The sequence below is a fragment of the Ictidomys tridecemlineatus genome, unplaced genomic scaffold, assembly GCF_052094955.1.
Source record: "Ictidomys tridecemlineatus isolate mIctTri1 unplaced genomic scaffold, mIctTri1.hap1 Scaffold_666, whole genome shotgun sequence".
Taxonomy (NCBI): Eukaryota; Metazoa; Chordata; class Mammalia; order Rodentia; family Sciuridae; genus Ictidomys; species Ictidomys tridecemlineatus.
In genome coordinates, this window is record NW_027524676.1 from 232118 (window position 1) to 255785 (window position 23668).

At 33.9% G+C, this 23668-nt stretch overlaps 1 long non-coding RNA gene across 1 annotated transcript; it reads right to left on the minus strand.

Annotated features, from left to right (window-relative positions):
- Positions 1 to 8496: 8496 nt before the first annotated feature.
- LOC144374376 (uncharacterized) lies at positions 8497 to 23454 on the minus strand. Its single transcript, XR_013433806.1, has 4 exons — positions 23382 to 23454; positions 12974 to 13037; positions 12609 to 12715; positions 8497 to 8508 (listed from the first exon to the last, which is right to left on the minus strand). It is a non-coding gene; the product is annotated as an uncharacterized LOC144374376 (long non-coding RNA).
- Positions 23455 to 23668: the final 214 nt, after the last annotated feature.

Consider the following 23668-nt stretch of genomic DNA (forward strand, 5'->3'; position numbering starts at 1 on the left):
ATTTTCCACCACTGATCTGCAGTCCCACCTCAATCATAAATCATGTGGCAATCACTTTCTGAGTTTTCTATTCTGTCTTACCGGACTGTTTATCCTCTTACCACTAATACAGTATCTTAATTCTACAGCTGTATAAAAGGTCCAGGAACTGCAATAAAAATTCAGATGAGTTTCAGAAAGAGTCTATCTTTATAAACTGCTTCTTCTAATTTATGAACTAGTATATATCTTTACATTTTAAAAATCATAACAATTATTTAATAGAATTTTATTTGACCTAAAAGCCTTCAGAAATAAAGACCTACAGATCCAGGGAAAACTCCTGTTTTTTTGTTTATGTTCCATGAAGAATGTATGGCCATGTAGAAATGACTGGAAAAGGGGGTGTGAGCTAATGGTAAAAGGCTGCCAGGGTCCCAGCAAGCCCTGTCTGGTCAGATTCTTCTTGGCCTCTCTGTATAGCTTTCTTTCCTTCTGGACCTAAGGCAGGTCCTGTCTGGAATGAGGGTTTGTAAGGGAGGGGTAAGGGAGGGTAGGGGGACAGTAAGGGAATAGCAGGGAGGGAAGGAAAGAGAAAGAGAGAGAGAGCGCTTTCTAGGTTTTATGACTGGCTTTGGGAGAGAAGAATGAATGGACAGGAGGGCAGAGGAGAGCAGAGGCTTTGCTGCTGAGGTTGCTTTTGGGATTCCAATCTCCTTCAGTTAGAAGTTCTCAGCAGGCCAAAACCTCACCCTTTGGGCTATCATATTCTGATCTGACCCTGCCCACCTTCCCCCTCTCTCTCTCCCTCCTCCTCCCTTTCTCCTTTTAAGAAGGGAATTTGTAGATCTTTCCATCTTCTAAGATCTTCTTTGATTTCTCTCTTTAGGGTTCTGTAGTTTTCATTGTATAGATCTTTGACTTCTTTCATTGATTCTCAAGTATCATTTTTTTTGAGGTTATTGTGAATGGAGTAGTTTTCCTCATTTCCTTCTCAGAGGCTTTGTCACTGATATACAGAAATGCCTTTGATTTATGGGTATTGATTTATATCCTGCTCCTTTGCTGAATTCATTTACTATTTCTGGAAAGATCGACCTTGCTCTTGGATAGGCAGAATTAATATTATCAAAATGACCATACTACCAAAAGTGCTATATAGATTTAATGCAATTCCAATCAAAATCTCAATGGCATTCCTCATAGAAATAGAAAAAGCAATCATGAAATTCATCTGGAAAAATAAGAGACCAAGAATAGCTAAAGAAATCCTTAGCAGGAAGAGTGAAGCAGGGAGTATTGCTATATGAGACCTTAAACTATACTACACAGAAATAGTAACAAAAACAGCATGGTTTCAGCACTAAAACAGACTAGTAGGCCAATGGTACAGAATAGAGGACACAGAGACTAACCCACAAAATTACAATCATCTTATTTTAGACAAAGGTGCCAAAAACATGCACTGGAGAAAACTGGAAATCCATATGCAACAAAATGAAATTAAACTCATAACTCTCACCATACACAAAACTTAACTCAAAATGGATCAAGGACCTAGGAATTAAGCCAGAGACTCTTCGTCTAATAGAAGAAAAAAGTAGGCCCTAAACTTCTTCATGTGGGTTAGACCACAACTTCCTTAATAAGACCCCTATGGCACAAGAATTAAAACCAGGAATCAATAAATGGGATGGATTCAAACTAAAAAGTTTTTTTGTCAGCAAAAGAAAACAATCCGTGAGGTGAACAGAGAGCCTACATCCTGGGAGAAAATTTTTACCCCTCACACATCAGATAGAGCACTAATCTCTAGGGTATATAAAGAACTCAAAAGCTAAGCACTGAAAAAACAAGTAACCCAATCAAAAAATGGGCCAAGGACTTGAACAAACACTTCTCAGAAGAGGATATACAATCAATCAACAAATATATGAAAAAATTTTCAACATCTCTAGCAATCAGAGAAATGCAAATCAAAACTAAGATACAAATCCAGTCAGAATGGCAGCTATTATGAAGACAAACAACAATAAGTATTGAAGAGGATGTGGGGAAAAAGGCACACTCATACATTGCTGGTGGGACTGCAAATTGGTGCAGCCAATCTGGAAAGCAGTATGGAGATTCTTTGAAAATCTGGGAATGGAACCACCATTTGACCAAGCTATTTCTCTCCTTGGACTATACCCAAAGGACTTAAAAACAACATACTACAGGGACACAGCCACATCAATGTTTATAGCAGCACAATTCACAATAGCTAAACTGTGGAGCCAACCTACATGCCCTTAAGTGGATGAATGGATTTTAAAAAATGTGGCATATATACACTATGAACGTTTTTAAAAGAGAATAAAATCATGGCATTTGCAGGTAAATGGATGGCATTGGAGAAGATAATGCTAAGTGAAGTTAGTCAATCCCCCCAAAACAAATGCCAAATGTTTTCTCTGATATAAGGAGGCTGACTCATAATAGGGTAGGGAGGAGGAGCATGGGATGAATAGATGGATTCTAGATAGGGAAGAGGGGAGTGAGGGAAAGGAAGGAGGCAGGGGATTAGCCTCCTAATGAATGTGATGGACATCATTATCCAAAGAACATGTCTGAAGACACAAATTGGGTGTCAACCTACTTTATATAGAGAGATACGAAAAATTGTGGTATATATGTGTAATAAGAATTGTAATGCAAAAAAAACAAGTACATGAATAACGTGAATTGGCGTGAACATACTTTATACAAAGTTAAAAAAATTGTGCTCTATATGTGTAATAAGAATTGTCCATTGTCGTGTATTAAAAAAAATAAAATCAATAAAAGAAAAAGAAGGGAATGGGGAGTGGGTAGAGAAAAACTGTGGAATGAACCCAAACTAACTTTCCAATGCACATATGTGAATACACTATAATGAAACTCATCATTTTGAATATCTATAAGATACTAATTTTAAAAAATGTAAATAAATAGATCAGTAAAGTGGATGAAAGGGAACAGTGGGAGGGAGGATGAGGAGGGTGAAGGGACTGAACTGGAGCAAATTATATTCCATGCATTTATAATTAGTCCAAATGAATCTAATGTCAAGAATAACTATTATGAACAAATGAAAAAAAGAATAATGACTTCACTGTTTTTATAAAATGCATTCTCATAAACAATTCAATTGAGAGAAATGAAAAAAGTAAAAGAGAATGTATAATTCAACATCTCACAAACCATAACAATTATTAAGTCACTCTTCCATCTTTTTCTCTAATTTCAAGATGGCTCCAGTTTCATTTTCTTTTGATATTCTTTTATTTTTTCAACAAAGGTTTATTTTCTACATAAAATTCTTATATTTCTTTTGTTGAATTTATAATAAGGTCCTTGATATTATTTAATACTACTATAAATATTATAATAGTTCATTTTCTAAGCAACTATTATTTGTTTGAGATAGAATTGATTTGTCTGTACAGATTTTATATCCAGGAACCGCATTATCTTATTAATGAGTTATGAATAGGTTTTTGCATATATTCTCTATATATTCATAAATATGCAAATAAAGAACATCCCCCCTTTTATATTTCATTTTCTTGTCCTAGTGCAGTAGCTAGGGCTTCCAAAACAATGCTGATGAAAAGAAGTAATAGATAATCTTGTTTTGTTCAAATTCATCATTAAATGATTTTGGGCTGTAAATGTTATGTAGCCATGTTTTATCAAGTTAAGGATGTTTTTCTGTTCTTTGCCAAGAATTGTTTAAAATCAAGGCTGTATTTCAAATTTAACTGAAAACTTTTTCTGCATTGTTGACAACTTTATGAAATCTTTCCCTTAATTTGCTAATGTGAACTACCTTGATAAATTCTGCTAACAATAATTTGAAAAATCACTCATTAGTTCAGGGAGATTTTCTGAATTATTTTCCACAGCATCCTATGTTTATTCAGTCAATCTTCATTTGGCAGTTACATTATTTCTATTTTTTTATCATTATAAAAAACACCTAAACAGAGAATCTTGTGTATATGCATATGTTTTCCCCTCTTTTTCCTGTATTTTGGGGGTGCATCTTCAGAGTAAATTCTCAGGAATGGGATTGCTAAGGAAAAAATATGTACTTATATTTTGTTAGAGAATGCTCAATTCCCCTCCAAAGGAACTGTACCATTTTTCTATTCCCACCAGTGATTAATAAGTATCTATTTCCCCTAAGACTCTCCAACAGTAGCTTTAATTTATGTTTTTATTAAAAATAAAGTTGAGTATCTTTTTATATGTTTAACGGGTATTTTTAAAATGTGTGTGTGTGTGTGTGTGTGTGTGTGTGTGTGTGTGTGTGTGAACGCTCACGCGCTTGCTCATATTGTCTGTTCCTCTCATGTATTCTGCTTTGGTTATTACAATTAAAATTTTTCTTTATACATTAAGAATGTTGGGTTGGGATGTAGCTCAGTGGCAAAGTGTCTGCCTTGCATTTGCAAAATCCTGGAATCGAACCCCAGTTCTAAAAAAGACAAAAAAGAACCCACCCCACCCCACCCCCAAAAACCCCCAAGAATGTTACCTCTTTTATGTATTACCTCTTTACTACCTGTTTTGACATTCAAAAGATGATTGCTTTACAACTTTCAAAAAGTCTTTTTGATGTTAAGATTATTTTTTGCCAAGTTGATATTAAACTTGTTGTTACTTTGGGGTGAGTCAATTTTATAAGCTGTCATTATCTAGATCTTTCAGTTGAAATGGTAGGGCTGATGCTACATTCCTTACCAACAATCTTTTTGCCTGAGACTACACAGTAAGGTTTAATGTAATCATTATGCTTCAGATAATTTAATATGGAGGCAGTGATTTCAAGTCTGAATTTCTTGTTTAATTCAAGGTAGAATGTCAAACATTGTGTTCCATAATGAAGGAAGCTGACTGTAATTAAGATCATAGATTACATAGAAAGGTGCCTATTTAAGGTGTTTCAGAATGCTCTATGATGTGCTCTCTCTACATGGTCAACTCCTACATACTCAGTGAGTCCTAAATCTGGCCAGATTTATTGAACTCCCTCAGCCCTTCTTTTTTGCCAACCTACGACATTGGTGCACATCTCTAATCATAATCATGTGCTTTTGGCTCTGTCTTGCTGACTACACAATAAGCATCCTGAAAGGTGTGGGAACTGTTCCTTTTGTGGTATGCACAAGGAATAAACAGATCTTTGTTGAAGAAATATTTTATTGAATGAATGAATGAATGAATTTCCAGTTCTAGAGGTTATCATGCTCTAGTAAACAAATGGCTAGAGAATCTATATCAATGAGTGAAGAAATAATAAACATAAAAAAAGATCAAATACTAGAATAATACCATACCATCTATAGCTCCCAGGTAGATGAAAAAGGGTGCAAGGGTGCATGTTTTTGCATCAAAGATAGAACCATGATAGTTGTAAATTGAGCCAATGCATTAAAAGGAAGATTTCTAAGTGAAGAATTAACATATCCAATTACATAGTGTAATATGAGAACAAGTCAACTACATTCATAAAATTCGAAGACTAACAAGGATAAGAAAGAAATCACTACACACAATCCAGTGTAAACTGTGCTATTCCAGCTAAATCATCTGCTCTCAGATCTAGAGCAAAGATCAGAAGACATGTTCTTCCACATGGAACTGCTATGTAAATAAGAAATAGCTAACACTTGTGAGTGTTTGTGTTGTGCCACATACTATCCTACTCCTCTCATCTAATCCTCACAACAATAGTTTAGTTCTATTTTTCAGAGGTGAAAAGTGAGGCATAGAAAAACAAATTATCCATAATCACACAGCAGTTTGGCTACAGAGTCCATGCTTTTAACCGTCATGTCTCATTTTAACATTTTTATTTTAATTGTCCCTAAAGCCTTAAAAGGAACTGCAGGAGAACCTCCCCATCTCAAGCTTCTGCAAAGTTCCTTTTGCCATGTAAACATAACAGTCACAGGTTCCCAGGATTAGAATATAGACATTTTTGTGAGGCCACTATTTGTGCCTCATACTTTTAAATATGGAAAACTCTAAATAGCTACAGCTGTCCAAACCAAGTTTTCAATAACATCCCAGGGATGTTATTGAGCTGTCACTAAGAACTCCCAAGTAAGGGATTGATTAAAAAATAGTAACATTTGAACTTTGTACACTGAGCAGTGCACATTCACAGGAATGGACAGAGACCGAGTAGCCCAGATAGCAATATGATAGGTCTTTAACACTCATATAGCAGTGAGCAGCAGGACTGTGTTCATTTGGTTAATTCCACTTTCAGTTTTTACTGCAAGACAAAGGAAGCCATTGGTAGCTGGTGAGCCCCAAGTTGTACTGAACACAGAAAGCACGTCTTTTTCTGACTTATCTGCCCCCAACCACCTCTTATGCATCAACCAGAGCAAGCATGCTCTCACTGGTGTCAAAAAGAGTTGGAAGGAATTACTGAATTCAGTGTGATTTTCTGTGAGAGGAAGATTATAAGCCTAAACCTAAAGACAACTCTGATAAAATAATGACAATGAATTGGAAGGTTTGGAACCATTTTACCACACTACTGTAATAGGGGATACCAAAAAGTCCATCTTGTTGATGGAAACTGTTTATTAACAGGTGGTACTTGGGTAAAAACTTAAGTTGCTCTATTTCATTGTGCTTCATCTGTGGAAAACAATTTATGAAGGTAGCTATGGATCCCCCAAATGGCTGTTTGTTAAACATAGACAAGTTTGTTTAAGAATGTTTTAAAAACTGTGTAAAAGCATCTGACCTAGCCAAGAATGTTACAGCAACTGCCACTGTGGAGAGGAAAGGGAATTGTGCAAGTAAGGCCTCTGCCTCTGCTGGGCACCCAACAGCACTGACAGACCGAGCAATGAAACACCACTGTACCTGCAACAGGTACAGAAAAACAATGGGAGAACATCTGAAGCCCCTCACCCCCCCCCCGCCCATAACTTCTTTGTTCCAAGAGGGTGCTGAGAAAAATGAAGGTCTAAGTATCAAGTAGGATGGCCTCACATTCAATAGTCTCTGTGTAGCCATAGAGATCATGGAGAATCAGACAATAAAAGGACCACCAACCCGAGGATGAGTCTGGAGTGACATGGATATGAAGGTCAGTGGGATCCTTAAGGCCCTGTCCTCACATGCAGAAGAGGAAGTCATTCTTTTCTTTCAACTTTTTATTTTTGCTTTTTAAAAATTTCTATTGTTTATATCTCATATCATACCATAAGGACAATTTCTAGTCCAAAATTGGAAATGGCATGACAGTCTTTGTTCCAAAATAGTACATTATTGTCTAGGTAAGAACATTAAAAGAGGAAAATTACCAAAGATTATATTTTTTTAAAACACTGATTTGAATTTGCTTTTTACATGATATTGTACAAATGTTTGTCACATGCATTTACTTCAATAAGAGGAGAGTCAGTCTTCATTTTGCCTTGGTGCTTGGTGAATTAAATGTCATGAATAAGGAGTACAAAATTTGTTGTCCATACTTTTAGGACAGAGATGGACCTGATATCTAAAATGTAAACTAAGCATTATCATATGTGTGTGATTATATATTTATGTCTTCTTTGTTTTAGATTTATCATACTTGCAATTAAATTCAGATGTTTGATACTACCAATTCAAAGTCTGTCACACACATTTTTAAGTGCACATTTCTTTGTAATTTTAAAATCCAATAAAAAGGATATATATAAAATAATATTTTCTATTATTTTGGGATAATTTTAACATAATTTAAAATAATGGTATTGTCAAATCATTATTTGGTCATAACATTTTGTAAATGGCACAAAACATGAAATGGGTCTTAAAAATCTAGCAAGAGAAAAATTTTGCAATTTGTACTGCACATCTGCAATTTGTACACACATACAAATTGTGTGAAAATATGAAAACACATGCACAATTTCTTTTGGTTGGTAACTGATTAGTAGTTGAGGAACTGCTCCAACCTTTCAAGATAAAGAGTAAAATCATAAGAAGTTTATTCACTTTGAAATTATATTAAAAGTTTGATAAAAATCTTAGGGGTCATTAGCATTCAAACAATAATATTTCTAGGTCTGTCAAAAATTATACTTTATTAAAGTTGTTTGTATATAGGTTATATGAGTATATTCTTGTTTTTATTTTCTTTATTGACTGGTACTAGAAATATGTATTTTTCTGTGTTCAGAAATATGTGATTTGGATAATGGCTGAATTCTTAAGTGTCACCATCATATCTGGAAAAAAATAATAAATACTCTCACAAAACCTAAGATGAATCAGTGGGTATATGCTTCATACACAGATGCCATTTAGCATGCAAGGAAGAGTTACTACAGGTGTTGGGTTAAAAATTTGAGTGGCCAGAGGACTTTCAAGAAAAAGCAGGCCTGGGGCTGGGGATGTGGCTCAAGCGGTAGCGCGCTCGCCTGGCATGCCTGCAGCCCGGGTTTGATCCTCAGCACCACATACAAACAAAGATGTTGTGTCCGCCAATAACTGAAAAATAAATATTAAACTTCTCTCTCTCTCCTCTCTCACTCTCTCTTTAAAAAAAAAGAAAGAAAAAGCAGGCCAGATGTTGCTTAGAGCCTTGATGAAGAGCCTACTCAATAGACATTTCCTCTGAACCAATTTCTGCAAAGCTCTGGAGAAAACCTTTTGACTTCAAGTGACAAGATTCATGGATTAAAAAACAAAACAAACAAAACAAAACAAACTGAGCCAGACATAGTGCTGCATGCCTGTAATCCCAACAACTTGGCAAGTTAAGGCAAGAGAGGCCAGCGTGGGCAACTTAGCAAAACCCTGTTTCAAAATAAAAAAAAAAAAATCAAAGAGCTGGGGAAGTAGCTAGGTGGTAGAGCATCCCTGACTTCAATCCCCAGTACTACAAACAAACATGTAGAAACAAATTATAAAAAAGAAATCTTTCAAAACTGCTTGAGAGTAATAGAATATTAACAAGCCTTAAAACTATTGAAAAACAGCTAGGAGAACTACCAGATAACATTGAATGGTACTTTCCTTTCCTTTCAATATAAGTACATGACTGGATGAGGGACTCTGGCTCTGACTGTTTGGCTCAGTCTGAGAATTTGAGACTTTGAGAGAAAGGATGTGCTCGGAGAGCCAGAGTCTATCTGCACACTTTGGTGGTATTTACTGTTTAACCCTAAATATATTCTGAAATTCTGTGAAATAAGGATGCCCTAATATTCATGGAACAGCAATGAATATTTTGTTGCAGTTTTCAACTTCCTATATGCATGGGTAAGAAAAAAACTGCACTTTAGCTGAAAATGAAATACATATTTGCTTAACTCTCAAGTTCAACTCAGAATTGAATATTTATGCAGGAAAGAAACAAGTACAGGTTTGATATTAAAGAAGTAAGATTCACTCTTCATTTTGAGTTTCAAAAAAACATTTTTTGTACATATCTAAGACTATATAAAAGATGAATAACCAATACAAATCTAGAATAATGTTGAGATTGCTAGGCTTATGTTTAGGTCACTCAGAAACGTTTTTTTTAAATTTTGTCTAAAATTGTGACATGGCTATTTCTGCACGTGGTACTAGGAAATGAATGTAGGGCTTCACACAGGTGAGGCAAGCACCCTACCACTGAGCTACATCCCTAGTTCTTTCTATTTTGAGACAAAGTCTCTCTAAGTTGCCCCCACTGGCCTCAAACTTGCAATCCTCCTGCCTCAATTTCTCAAGTAGCTAGGATTATAAGCATATAATCCTGGCCAGCTATTTTTTTAAAATTTGTATTACTTTGGTTTATCATTTAGAAGCTTTAATATTCAACATGATAAATAAATTTTCAGGTAATAAATAATAGGTTATAAATTTTTATCCTCTATTTAAATGAAATCTACTGAGATTACCTTAAGAAAATTAAACTACTATTTGGATTTAAGCCAGTTAGTGTTTAAAGCAGTACAAAAAAGTTACTGTCTTATGAGAATTGAAGGCTTTGAAAATGATAATAATGTCAAAGAAAGGTTCAACAATTTTTTATTCTTTTCAAGAAAGGTTGGATAAAAATCCATTTTTGATTTTAAATGGGAATAAACTACTCTTGATCATACCATATTCATATATTATACTTTATCTCATTAGCTTAACAGTAGTAGTGTTTACCATGTGTGTTTGTCAAAACTTATAAAGCTGTACATTAAAAAAGATGCCTTTTATATATGTAAGGGACACCTTAATAAATCTTTTTTTAAAAAGATCACAATAAGCTAGATGCTATAGCACAAGCCTGGAATCCAGGTGACTTGGGAGGCTGAGGCAGGAGGATCCCAAGTTTAAGACTAATCTCAGCAACTAAGTGAGGCCCTAAGCAACTAAGTGAAATACTGTCTCAAAATAAAAAATAAAAAGGGCTGAGGATGTGGCTCACTGGTAAAGTACCCCTGTGTTAAATCCTCAGTACCAAAAAAAAAAGTACAACAAACTTACAATTATATAAATTACATAAAATAAAGGTAATAAAAATGTTATAATTCTTAGAAGCACCCTGCCATGATAATGTAGACACAACAGCCTTATCACGAATGAAATCTTGGATGTCCACAGTATAACAATTTTTTCCCATTCTACAATTAAGTTAAAGGTCAAATTGTCCTTCAATGACATTTTCAATTTTATAATGACACAGGCCCTGGAAAATATGATCAAAAATCAAATATAGCCAATTGAACTATATGTACTCTTTCTTACTTTGAGGAAAATAATTCATGGAATAGAAAGGTTTAGTGAGCTTTCTGTATCTCTGAAATAAAATACCAAAATGCTATATCAGAATAAAAAAATCTAATTACTTTGGGCTTAATCTTTCATAGCAAATAGACTTAATTTACAGAGTTTCTTTTCAACTCAGCAACCTGAACCCCATAAAGACCTGTCCATTTCATGACTTACATCATCTGCTTTAAGGATCTTGTTTGCTACAGAAGTATAACTAGTGAACAAATAACCAAACCCAGAAATTTATAGAACTGGAATCTATTTCAATTACAGCATGTGGTTTAAAAAGGAAATAAAAAATGCAGAAAAATTTTAGCAAATTTATTTACCTCATCATCTCAGCAATCTTGAATTTCCTACAAATATAACAAGTAAAATATAGCTCTTTATTCATAAAGACAAGCAGATTGGAAATAATTACCTTGTACCAAAGAAACACTAACAATAACATTTTATAGTGATTGTAATTTTTCTAATAATCCTATGGTGTAGGACTGTTAGCATCATTTATAGGTGATAATGAAAATACAGTAGCCACCACTACCCCAGCAAATGAAAAGTATAATGCCAAATGATTTGTATGTGGTGCCTAATTTTCATTGTAACCCTATGAATTAGACATTGTCAACATCTCCTTTTATAAAGAATTAAGTACAGTCACTTAACTACTGATTGGCAGATGTTAGACTCAAAAGCGCAGGTATCTTATTGGTCTAAGCCTATACTGTTTATATTTCAAACGTCTTCTACCAAAGAGTATTTAAATTACTGGAATATGACTTTAATTATGAAGTTTTCTGGATGATATGTATATTATATTTAATTATACCATAAAGCATAGAGTCTTTTAAAAAAATGCATCACAATAGTACAGTGCTATTTCTACACTTCCAAAAATGAACTAATTCATCAGAAGTAAAAACTGTGCACTGTATAAGAACAGAAGAAAGTATAGAAGTAGAAGAGGCAAATAATTTACTCAGGGTGCTTGACTAGGGTATTTTACAACCTTGTCAAGATCTTCCAAAAATAAAAAGGACTTGCTATGTATTCTTTATTTCCCTGTTAAGGGCAACTGTTTAGTATCTATTCCTCCAGGTCCAGGTTTCACAATCATATATGATTATTTAAAGAACAGCTAGATATATAAAGAAAAGAATTAACATAGCAAACAGTTACTCTTGAAAGCCTACTTACAATGTTGGTCTATGGCTAGCATCTGGGAACCTGGATTTCAGCAGGATTCCCATGATGCCCTGTTAAGAAGATCACTGTGCCTAAACCGTCCATGCAAACAATATGGTTTGTGCTGAACACTTGCTTTCTTCCTGGAGTCTGTAGTTTTGGTTCATGCTAACCCCAATAAGTGTCTTCTGCACTGAATCTCTACAGTGCTTCCCCAATAGACAATATTTTTTCATTTCACAGGTGTGAAAGAATGTTGAGAGAATCAAATACATATTTGACTCTGCTGGGAGAGGACTCTTAGAAGTTTGGTTTCCTCTGGAATTTGCCTGTGTGCCTTTACCCTTTGCTGATTTTGTTCTTATGTTTTCTTGTTGTAATGACTCAGAATACAACTGTGAGTACAGCTATATGCTGAGTCCTGTGGGTATTCCTAGCCAATCACTAAACATGGGATGTTTTGAGGATCCCTGACACAAATAGTAAGATACTTTCACAATAAACCGATAGCTACCGCTAACAGAATGGCCATGATAATTTGCTTAAGATTGGCAAACCTGGAGATGTTTTACCCGCCACTAACAAGTACAAAAGTAAGTTCCAAACACCTGACCTTGAATTATATAATGTACATTTTTTGAACCCACCAGGCACTCTAGCAGGAAAAGAATTAGGAGACCCTGCTCCAGCACCACCTTCTTCTTCATCTTCTTCAAATTCCAAATGCTCTTCCTCACCAGGGGCTAAAATTCTCCTATATAAAAAAGGACAGAAAAATTAGTGAGCTACTCCACTTAATACACCAGCTAACCCTCATAGCCACTAACTTCCCAGATAAGATGCTGATTATTAGGTTGATGTTGATATAAATGTCAATGTCAATCATCTCATTGCTACCAGTCATATCACCAATACCAAATTTGATAGGGAAAAAAATACAGAAATATTTGAAAAACAGGCATAAAATAGATAATAAAATCAGAAGACAAAATATGGATGCTTATTTATTTACCTTAATGGGCTAGGCTGAACATCAAATGGAAATTCTTTATTATATGTGAGAATATTTTTTAGGACTAGAATAAAGACATAGACAAACATTAGTCTTATATCTTAGTCTTACATGTTATGTAAGTCTTATATATTAGTTAGTCTTATATGTTATATCTTAAATTGATACTTTTAATCATATTTTATAGTGTATTAAGCACACATTAATATATGTATTTTAAATTCCGAGCTTCACTATCATTTTAAGACTCTGCAATTGACTACTGAGTGTCTTAGCAAAATAAAAATGTCCATAGTGGACTGCAGGTACCAGTATTTTCAGAGTACTGTAAGATCTCCAAGGAAAGTCTCAGAGCCCTCATAGAAAATGAACCATAAAATAGTTCTCCAATGTACAAGGTCCTAGGTGATATGGGGTACCAGTGAAAGAGAATACCTCTTCTCCTGAAGTATTTTAATTAAAAGATTGATACTGAAGATGACTAATTAAAGAGAAATAGATAATCACATCTTATTCTTTATCCTAAATAGATTTCCCTCAATACTTATCACACTGGTAAGGTTTGTAGCAGCAAGGTTATAATTCCAATATTCCTTTTATGATGAAATTTATTGTATATGTGTGCACACATATATACATGCATATATATATATATATGTGTGTGTGTGTTTGTGTATATATATATATATATATATATATATATATTTACACGTGTGTACACACACATACACATACACACACACACACAGCAGACTTTCTCCTCAGGGAAGTCATCAAACAACATAATGCTATCACTTCTTGTGTCCTGGTTGATTACTTTCTGGCATGTAAGCCTACAGACAGATGTTCTACAATTCTATCTGTATCTGGAAAAGTATTTTATGAAATTTATTGTTTCATTTCCCAATTTATGGGTTCCTAGTGACTACCTGCAATTATTTTAAGGTGAATATTTAGCATTATTAATTGGGCAACCCATGGTTTTTACTCTAATTACTCAGACTTTAATTTTGGAGTCTTGCAGATTTCAGTTAAAAGGAGTATGGCATATTGGGTTCCTAAATAAGGAAATTCAAAAAGAACAGGTTGTAATTACATTACTTATTCCAATAGGAGTCAATCATCCAGTGAGAAAGAAGTTGGAAACTTGTACCCAGATTCTCATTACTCACTCTTATTCTCTCTCCCTTTAGCTCTTCTTCATCCTTTATCTCTTTCTTCTTCTTAACAAATGCATACCGAGTACTCACAATGTTCCAATCACTGTTTTAGGTGCTAAAGATACACAGTAATCAAGAACTCATATTTGGACCTTAGACCTTACTAAGGAAAAGTAAACAATAAATATGCCAACAAATAAACAAGATAATGTAAGATGTGATTAGTGGTATGAAGGATACAAGCAGGATGCTGTGTAAAAGCAGAGAGAACCTGGTAGAGTAGCTAAGGTAGACAGGGTGCCTTTCAAAACTAAACTGTAAGAAGACATTTGAGCCAAGACCTGAGATGAGAGGAATCATTCATAAGTGGCTCTAGCATAAGGCTTCCCAGGTATTAAAGAACAGGCTGGAGCAACAACAAAGGTTCCAAGTAGGAAACAGTTTGCCTTATTCAAGGCACAGAAAGGACTGTGGGAACTTAAGTCTGACAAGCAAAGGGGAAGCAGCAGGAGATCAAAGTAGAAGGTTTAAACCAAAACCTAGCCCTACAATTACAACAATAACTTGAACATTTACATAAATACTCTAATCTCCCCAGTTCTAAAATGAGAATGCTACTTCCTTTACAGGCTATTGAGAGAATTACAGCCTAAATACATGTATACAAAATGGCAAGGGAAAATCTAAAATGGACATTCACTCTCTCCATGACCTTTTTGATCTAGTTGACTAGAATCCTAATATTTCTTATCTCACTAAGAAGTACTGTTTATTTTTTAATACAAGAACATCTTTTCTATACTTCTGCATGATCATTGTTACTAAACTATTAAATCAACTCAATATTAATAAGTAATATTAATAAATATTGATCACTTACACAACAATGGAATAGATACCAAGAATGGGGAGCAGGTAACAAAAAGATCATGTCTCACTCATACCAGAAACAAACACACAGAAATGATCATATTTTAATAAGAGTTTAATGAAATGAGCAAAAAAAATCAACCATTAAAAATGTATATAACAATAATTTTTAAAAGCTGATCCTGTTATGGTGGCATGTGTCTGTAATCCCAGGTACCAAAAGCCTGAGTCAGGAGGACTAGAAGTTCATCTGCCTAAGCAATGTAGGGAGACCCTGTCTCAAAATAAAAATAAAACAATAAAAGGGCTGGGGTTGTAGTTCAGTGGTAGAGTGCTTGCCTTGCACATGTGGCAATGGGTTCAATCCTTAGCACTACATGAAATGAATAAATAAAATAAAGGTATAGTGTCCATCTACAACTAAAAATGTTTTAAAAAATAAAAATAAAAAGGACTGGAAATATAGCTCAGTGGTAGAGCACCCCTGGGTTCAATCCCCAGTATGTCAAAAACAAACAAAAAAGTTGAAAAATATCTTGGTTATTAAGAATATCTTGGCTGAGTGTGGTAGTGCACACCTGTAATCCCAGAGGCTTAGGAGGATTAAGAATTCAAAGCCAGCCTCAGCAAAAGTGAGGCATAAGCAACTCAGTGAGACCCTGTCTCTAAATAAAATACAAAATAGGGCTGGGGATGTGGCTCAGTGGTTATCTTGCATTTGTATTGTAACAGAATAATTAAATAGTATTTTCATTTCTTTGGTATCAAAGCTCTGAAGAGGAAGTATTTGCTTTAGAATAATAGCTTTGTTATATTATTTTTACAAGTTAAAGTACTATGAAACATTTAATTTATGTGAATAGCTTTAGAACAAATTTAAATAGCTTTAAAACAAATTCTGTTTTACTTTCTACAACTGTATTATAGGTTTACATTTTCAACAACTATGGAATAACAGATTCTATTGTTCTTTTAAAATAGCTTAAACTTTACATAGAGTTTTCTTTCTACCAATACTAGCAATGATGTCTTAGGAGGAATTGAGGAGGAGCTTGAATTTTACAAAAGACATTATCATAAGTATGAAGCATTGGCTGATTTGGTAGGACTTACACACTTTGGATCACTACATGGCAGACATCTGATGCTACTCCACCATGGAAAATTCAGCACTCCCAGCCTTTCTCTTGGAGCACAGACCTACCAACCTCCTGAAGCTAACCCTCAAAAGATGACACACAGGCAAATATCAAAATGCATTTTGCTTTTGGTGACTGACGTGTTTCATTTTCGTGGTAGGAAAATGGGCAGCTGCCTCAATTTTGAAAGGTTATTTTTTAAATTATAGGAAAAGATTCCTTCAAAACATTCAAATCTATTTAACTCAACACAATCTTGCCAAGTTCATACTACATTTAAAGCATTCAATAGGCTCTGGGGTGGGGGAAGAGTTCATTCAAATCTCTTTGAGGACTAAAACAAATACAAGTGAAAATAACACATGTGAGAATCTGACAATGGATAGTTAAAATGATTCTATACAGGAGAGGAGGCAGAGTTTAATTTTGCCTCTATAGAGACAGCAGAGAAAGCTTTCAGGGAGAGGTGGGATTTCTGTGAAGCCTTGAAGGGTGGCTTAACAGAAGGGAATTTTGCAGGGTGGTGGTGGGGAGATATGCTTGAGTAAGCAGCAGTACATTACTGCAATTAACATAAGAAAAAATGGCTCAGACTTTCACAATCATAGTTTTAGTATTTTCAGCAGAATTTAAAAGATTTCAAAATGTTCAAGTAAAGAATACATCAGCCTAATAAACCAGCCAAGAGCTAGTGATGTAGCTCAGTGGTAGAGGATTTGCCTTATATGGGAAATGCCCCGGGTTCGATCCCCAGCACCACACACACGCATTAAATTTAAAAAAAAAAAAACTTTTTTTAAAAGAAAGGAAACCAGTTAAGTTCAACATATTAAAAGTTAGAATTCACTATTTTCCTTAGAAGAGGCTTAACATTTTAAAAAGAAAGCTTGAATAAGTATACTTAATCTGAAATATTACTAAATACCAATTTGTAGAAAATATTTAATTCCAACTCAATAATTAACTCACAACAAGTGCCCTGCTTGGATAAATTCCAAATTACAGAGTCTACCCTACTGAAATACAGAATACTCACTTATGTTTCTTTGAGAAGCAACAGCAAATTAAAATCATCTAAAAAGATAACTATCAAGAAGGGAAAAGTACAAATGAAAAACATTATATAAAGTATAATAAAGTGGATCTCCAAAATACTCTTTCCATTTCTATTCCAAATCTTTTTTAAAAAGCCAAAAAAGTAATAGATTTTAACCTGATCTTCGACTAATACATGGGTCAATAATTTCTTAGGAATTTGAACTGGAGAGCTGTACTTAGGAATGATGTAGTACAGCACCACTACAGGTATTACTAACAGCATAGTGAAAGAACCAATCCAGGTGACCCTAAAACTCATTGCTGGGATTTACAAGCTAGTGTCGGTGTTGTCCTTAGCAGAATGTTACTGAGAGGATTCGAGTGCTTAGCATATAGATGCTATTCTAAAAAAAAAGGCAATTAATGAAAGATCTTGTGAGGCAATAGAAGTACTTGAGTATGCTCAGAGAAAGAGAAGAGATAATAAATATATGAAATAAACATCCACAGTCTTTACGGCCACTTTGTGTATCTATAAGATTCTTAAATTTTGTTTGGAAACAAACAACTAATAGGAAATAGTGACTGAATAAGAAGCCAAAATCCTAATAATTTTTATCATAAAAAACTGAGGGCTGGTGACATAGTTTATGGTAAAGCACTTGTCTAACATGCCCAAAGCCCTTAGTTCAATCCCCTGCATCATCTCTCTCTCTCTCTCTCTCTCTCTCTCTCTCTCTCTCTCACACACACACACACACACACACACACACACTCACACACAAACATAATTTTCAGTAGAACCACCATATAAACAACTGTTGCAATCTTTTATTTAAAGCCATCAATGTGTTTTTCTCAAAATAATCTTATATGTAGCCAGTCATAAAAGATCATATATCATATGAGTCCATTTAAATAAAATGTCTACAATAGGACAATTTATAGACAGAAATCAAACTAATGGTTTCATAGGGCTGGGAATTGGAAGGGATTTTAGGGGGATGGCAAGAAGTGAATGACTGCTCATGGGAATAGGGTTTCTTCTTGTGGTGATGAAAATGTCCTAAAATTGATTGTGGTGATGTCTGCATAACTCTTCCAATTTACTAAAAAAATTGAGTGATACGTTAAATTGGTGAATTGTGCTTTATATAAATTATATCTCAATCTTATACAAAGTATTTATTAATGCTTTTGAGAAATAAAGTTTTAGGTATAAAAAAACCCCAAAATTTGTGAGAAATATTACATTGATTAGTATCCTTATATACATTGGATATAGGCATAAGAACTATTTCTGAATATAAGTTGTGTCTCTTATAACATCTCCAACTCTTATGATCTAGGGCTGGAGATGTAGCTCAGTGGTGAAATACTTGCCTAGCATGTGTGAGGTCATGGGTTTGATCCCCAGAACCACAAAGAAAACAAAACTTTATGATCTGGATTACGTAAAGAAACCAAAACTATTAAAATGACAGAATTCTTGCCATATTCAGAAGAATGGTGTTCTGAAGAAATGAAATATGATCATCTAAAACTGTGGAAAAGCCACCAGAATCACAACAAATCTGCTATGCATTCCTTTGTTGTTGTCTGTTGTTGTTGTTAACTTCTCTTTTCCAACCCAAACAACAGAAAATCAGATCCCCTTCAGTATACTCTGAGAATCCTTTTTCTATCCTGGATCTGCAATACAATCACATTTCAGCTATCTCAATAATATATGTTTTTGTTAGAATTGCTATAATGAATTAGATATTGGCAGTTTGTGGAATTTATAGGAACATTCTATTTAGTTCTTTTTTTGGCAGGGGGTACTGGGATTAAACTCAGGGGCACTTGACCACTGAGCCACATCCCCAGCCCTATTTTGTATTTTATTTAGAGACAGGGTCTCACTAAGTTGCTTAGTGCCTTGCTTTGCTAGGGTTGGCTTTGAATTTGATATCCTTCTGCCTCAGCCTCCCGAGCGGCTGTGATTACAGGCATGCGCCACTGTGCAAGGCTCTCTTTAGTTCTTAAATTAATATTTTATCTCTTACTCAAAGAATGTTTACATTAAAAGGATTGCACTAGTGTGAACTGAGATACACTGACAAATGTTCTGAGATTTAGGCCCTGCTCAGTTACTGGAGATTGAAGTGAAACAGGACAAACAAATCATTTCATTTCTTTCCTCAATAGAGAATGTGATCACAAGTCTGAGACTCCTTTCTGTTTGAAAATGCTTTGATTTAAGATTCCCTACTTAAAAATCTTACTTAGTTGGATAAATAAAATCTACTATTCCCTAGTCACATAAATGCACTGAGATGTGCAATCTTATCTCAATAAAAAAAGAGTACAGGAGCTGGGTTATAGTTCAGTTGGCAGAGCATTTGCCTTGCATGTGTGAGGTACTGGATTCGATCCTCAACACCACATAAAAACAAACAAATAAAATAAAGGTATTGTATCTGTCTACAACTAAAAAAGTTTTTTTTTAAAAAAGGCTACATTAACTTACATTCATTCAGTTATTCACACTGTGCCTTTGCCCATACTGCAGACAGTTCTAAGAGAGCAATCATTTGAAACAGCAGAAAGGCTTTATTTGGGAATATCCTAACCAACAAGATAACTGAAGGAATTGTTTACTTTTTAAAATTTTGAAGAAGGGAAAAAAATGGAGACAACAAAAAAACACTTTGTAATGCATTCCCAACATTCAGACTGTAGTTTTCAATAACATGTAATGTGAATGGGCATTAATGACTGTAACCTTATCTTCTCTACTGGACTCTACTGAAAATGTTTATCAAAATAATTATAATCTTATTAAAGCCATTAAGACAAATTAAAGGTTAATTTGGATATTTAGATGAAGTACAACATATATATTCTATAATAAAGATTAAATCCAAATGGTAATTAAAAATACAAATATTGTAGGAATTTTAAAAGCACCAAAAAATAAGAGAAATAAATCCAATCACTTTCTGTGCTAAACAATCTTAATATTCACAACAGATAAAACTCTCTTCCTAAAAAAATATCACTAAAAAATATAAAACAAAACTTACTTGGTTCTAGCTTCTTCAGGTCCTCCAGTTTAAATTCTTCCTGGGACTGTGTGGACTAAATTTAAAATATGCATATTATATCTTTTCATTACAAAGATTTCACTGCACCCCATGTCTTTTAAATGGCAAGAATAAAATATTTAAAATAAATATATTTCTTGTTTTAAAGGTAGAAAATAAAAAGTTCCAAACTGATTTTTGGAATATTCAAGCTAATAGAAACAGAAAAAATTAGAATCATATCTTTTATTTCTACCGTTTACAAAGTATGAACTAAATCATTTAAGTGTGAGTTCAACTGATCAATTCCAATTGTTATAAAACCCTTCTGAGATAATATTGCTTTGGGCATGAATGTCTAATATCTTATCAGAACAATTTAGAATAATTCATTTAAAAAAATCCATTTATCTGTAAAGCTGCACTTCGCAATTCCAAGCATGTTGCAATTTTGCCTATGGTTTTCTGTAGGAAAAAAAATGCTATAAATCCCAAGATAATTTTAACTGTCAGTTACTAAAATCAAGAATTTTTATTTATAAGAGATCTATAGGGACTGGGATTTTAGCTCAGTGGTTGAACACTTGCCTCACATGTGTGAGGCACTGGGCTCAATCCTCAGTACCACATAAAAAAAATAAATAAAACAAAGATATAGTGTCCATCTACAATTTAAAAAATTTACAAAAGAGATCTATACTTCTTTAAATAAATTATTATTCCTTTTCTAGCACCTTGCAGATTTTAGAGAAGAGAATCAGAAGACAAAGGGCTGAGAAGTGGGAGAGAGATGAGTATATATTCTCTTCTAAACTAATATGCCACAACCAATTCTAAATCAAGTTTGGTTTGGTGATAGGTCTAGATATGATTTAATTATATATAATTTAATTATATATTATTTTAATTATATATAATTTAATTATATATAATTTAATTAGATATGGTCTGCAGTTACACCTGGCAGCCAGAAATGCCTCCTGGGCAGGTATTATAAATAATATGTTCCTCAGAAATCAGGCTTCCAGGAAAGGAGGAGGTACAGACCACTTCACAGGTAGAGGTCACTGGAGTTTTAGGAAGGAAAGACCTTTTAAAGTCACTTAAGAGTTCTCTAATCTCTCATTTCTTATATAAGGAAAACCAGGCCCCAGAGCCAAAGCCAGGATGCAAGACTTAAGTCTTCTGACTCTAGGTCTCAGCTCTCTCCCCTAGGTCCTGCAGCCTCCTGGATCTTTTGGAGTACAAGATCTGGGGGTCTTTATAACCAAAGACAAGCTGGACAGCTATAAATTAAAGAATCAATAGCATTATCAACAACAACTCTAGTCTCAGAATAATAAAGAAAATGAAGAAAAAGTTAATTTTTTCCTCATCACTTAACAAGGTTCATTTTTTGATATTAACCTGTTTGTTTTGTAATTTTAAAATGTTTTAGGAGGTCAAAAGACTTTAATCTCAGGCCATGTGGTTCACAGGTTCTACTCCTGAGCAACAAATGCTGGAGAAATCTAACTAATTGAAGGCAAATAGGTGACTAAAATATGGGATCATTAAAACTTTTTTACATTTTTTATTGTCTTCATATTCATAACATACTTCATTAACTATTAATTTATGTACCTGGATATCTAAGATTCTATTCATCAAGATTTAGATATTTTAAGTCTTAATTCAATGATGCCAGCTGATCACTTCCTAATCAGTTCCTAGATAGATTTCACAAATCTTACAGAAGTGGGATAGTGTATAGTCTTTGTTCCTTTCCTTAAGCATATCAGCTATTTCCTTTGTGATAATTATTTTCCAGGACTAACATCCTAAGTGTCTTAAATCTATTGTGGATATTAGCACTTACTAAGGAAAAACGAAAAACACCCTTTCAAATTGTAGTAACATAATTTTTTAAAGTAGATTTTAAATATTTTAAAAATACAAATATATTTGGGCAAGAAATACAGCTAACCCTCTGGGGGCTTTTTCTCCCCAAACTCCTGGAACTAAGAATCAATAAACACAGGCCTATGGATTAAAAACTTGCTTAAGTTTAATTAAAAAGTTATGCAAAAAATTACTCCCATTTCCCCTTGTGCAAAAAAAGAAAAGTATTAATAAGACTGAATTAGGTCACCAGGGTTTTCACACTGCCTTTTCTTAAGAGATGAGGAAAAGGGGGATAGTAGAGGATAGGAAAGGTAGCAGAATACAACAGTTACTAATAGGGCATTATGTAAAATTGTGGCTGTGTAACCAATGTGATTCTGCAATCTGTATTTGGGGTAAAAATGGGAGTTCATAACCCACTTGAATCTAATGTATGAAATATGAAATGTCAAGAGCTTTGTAATGTTTTGAACAACCAATAATAAATAAATAAATAAATAAATAAAAATAAAATAAAATTTATTCAAAAAAAAGAGATGAAGAAAAGACTAACACATATTTTTCACTATCTACAAGATTAAAAATTGACTTAACACTACTTACTCTGAGCCAGGAGAAAATAGGTGTTGTTTCCTCCCATTTCTTCTCTTCTTTTAGAATAAGTTACTTTAAAGTATCCCCTTTTACATAATCTCTATCAGGGAATCAACTTGACATACAAAAATTTTAATTCAAGGAAGAAAGAACAGTAGTGAAACATTTTGCAATCTTATATGTTTATTTAGCTGACAGATCTGTATGCCAAGTTCTTGACTAGACCTAATTTTTTTTCCATTTGTTTTTTGGTTTTGGGGGTTTTGTGTGTGTTTTCCTTTTTGGTTTGAGAGGTGATACATAAAGAGTTATGAAAATTCAGAGTTAAGCATTGAGGTGGAATGCACTTATTCCCAATCCTTCTGTTTTTCCAAGTGACTCGGAACAAACTCCAGTCTATGGGTTACCCATGCTTTTCAACTAAAGTGTGGATGACTTCCGTTAGAGTTAAATAAGGCCTAAATAGTTAAGAAAAGAAATTCATTAAGTGATAAGTTATATATCTGTATAAATGTTCACTTAATGTTAGGCAAAGCATGATCAATCTGATTTTTTTTTACTTAAATATAACAGTTTTTTGTTTATTTTTCTGCTTAATGGACTCAAGAGCAATTTCATTTGGAATTGAATATATCTAGATATTATTTGATGGTACCTTTTGCTCTTCTGTGAATTCAGAATTGTTGTGTTGAGCTTGGGCCTCTTTTTGTAGATGTCTTGCTAATCTGTAAGAAAACATTTTTTTTAAGGACTGAAAGCAAACTATCTCAACTGCAACAAAGTAAAACAAATTAAATCTCTTAAAAACAATAAAGTACATAATACTTCGTTCTGTTTTTGAAGTAATTCCACATTTTCAAGGCAAATCTACATTACCCTGAGAATCAAACTTTTTACAAAAAAAAGTTTGTACAAAATAATGATGCAATAAGATACTTTTCA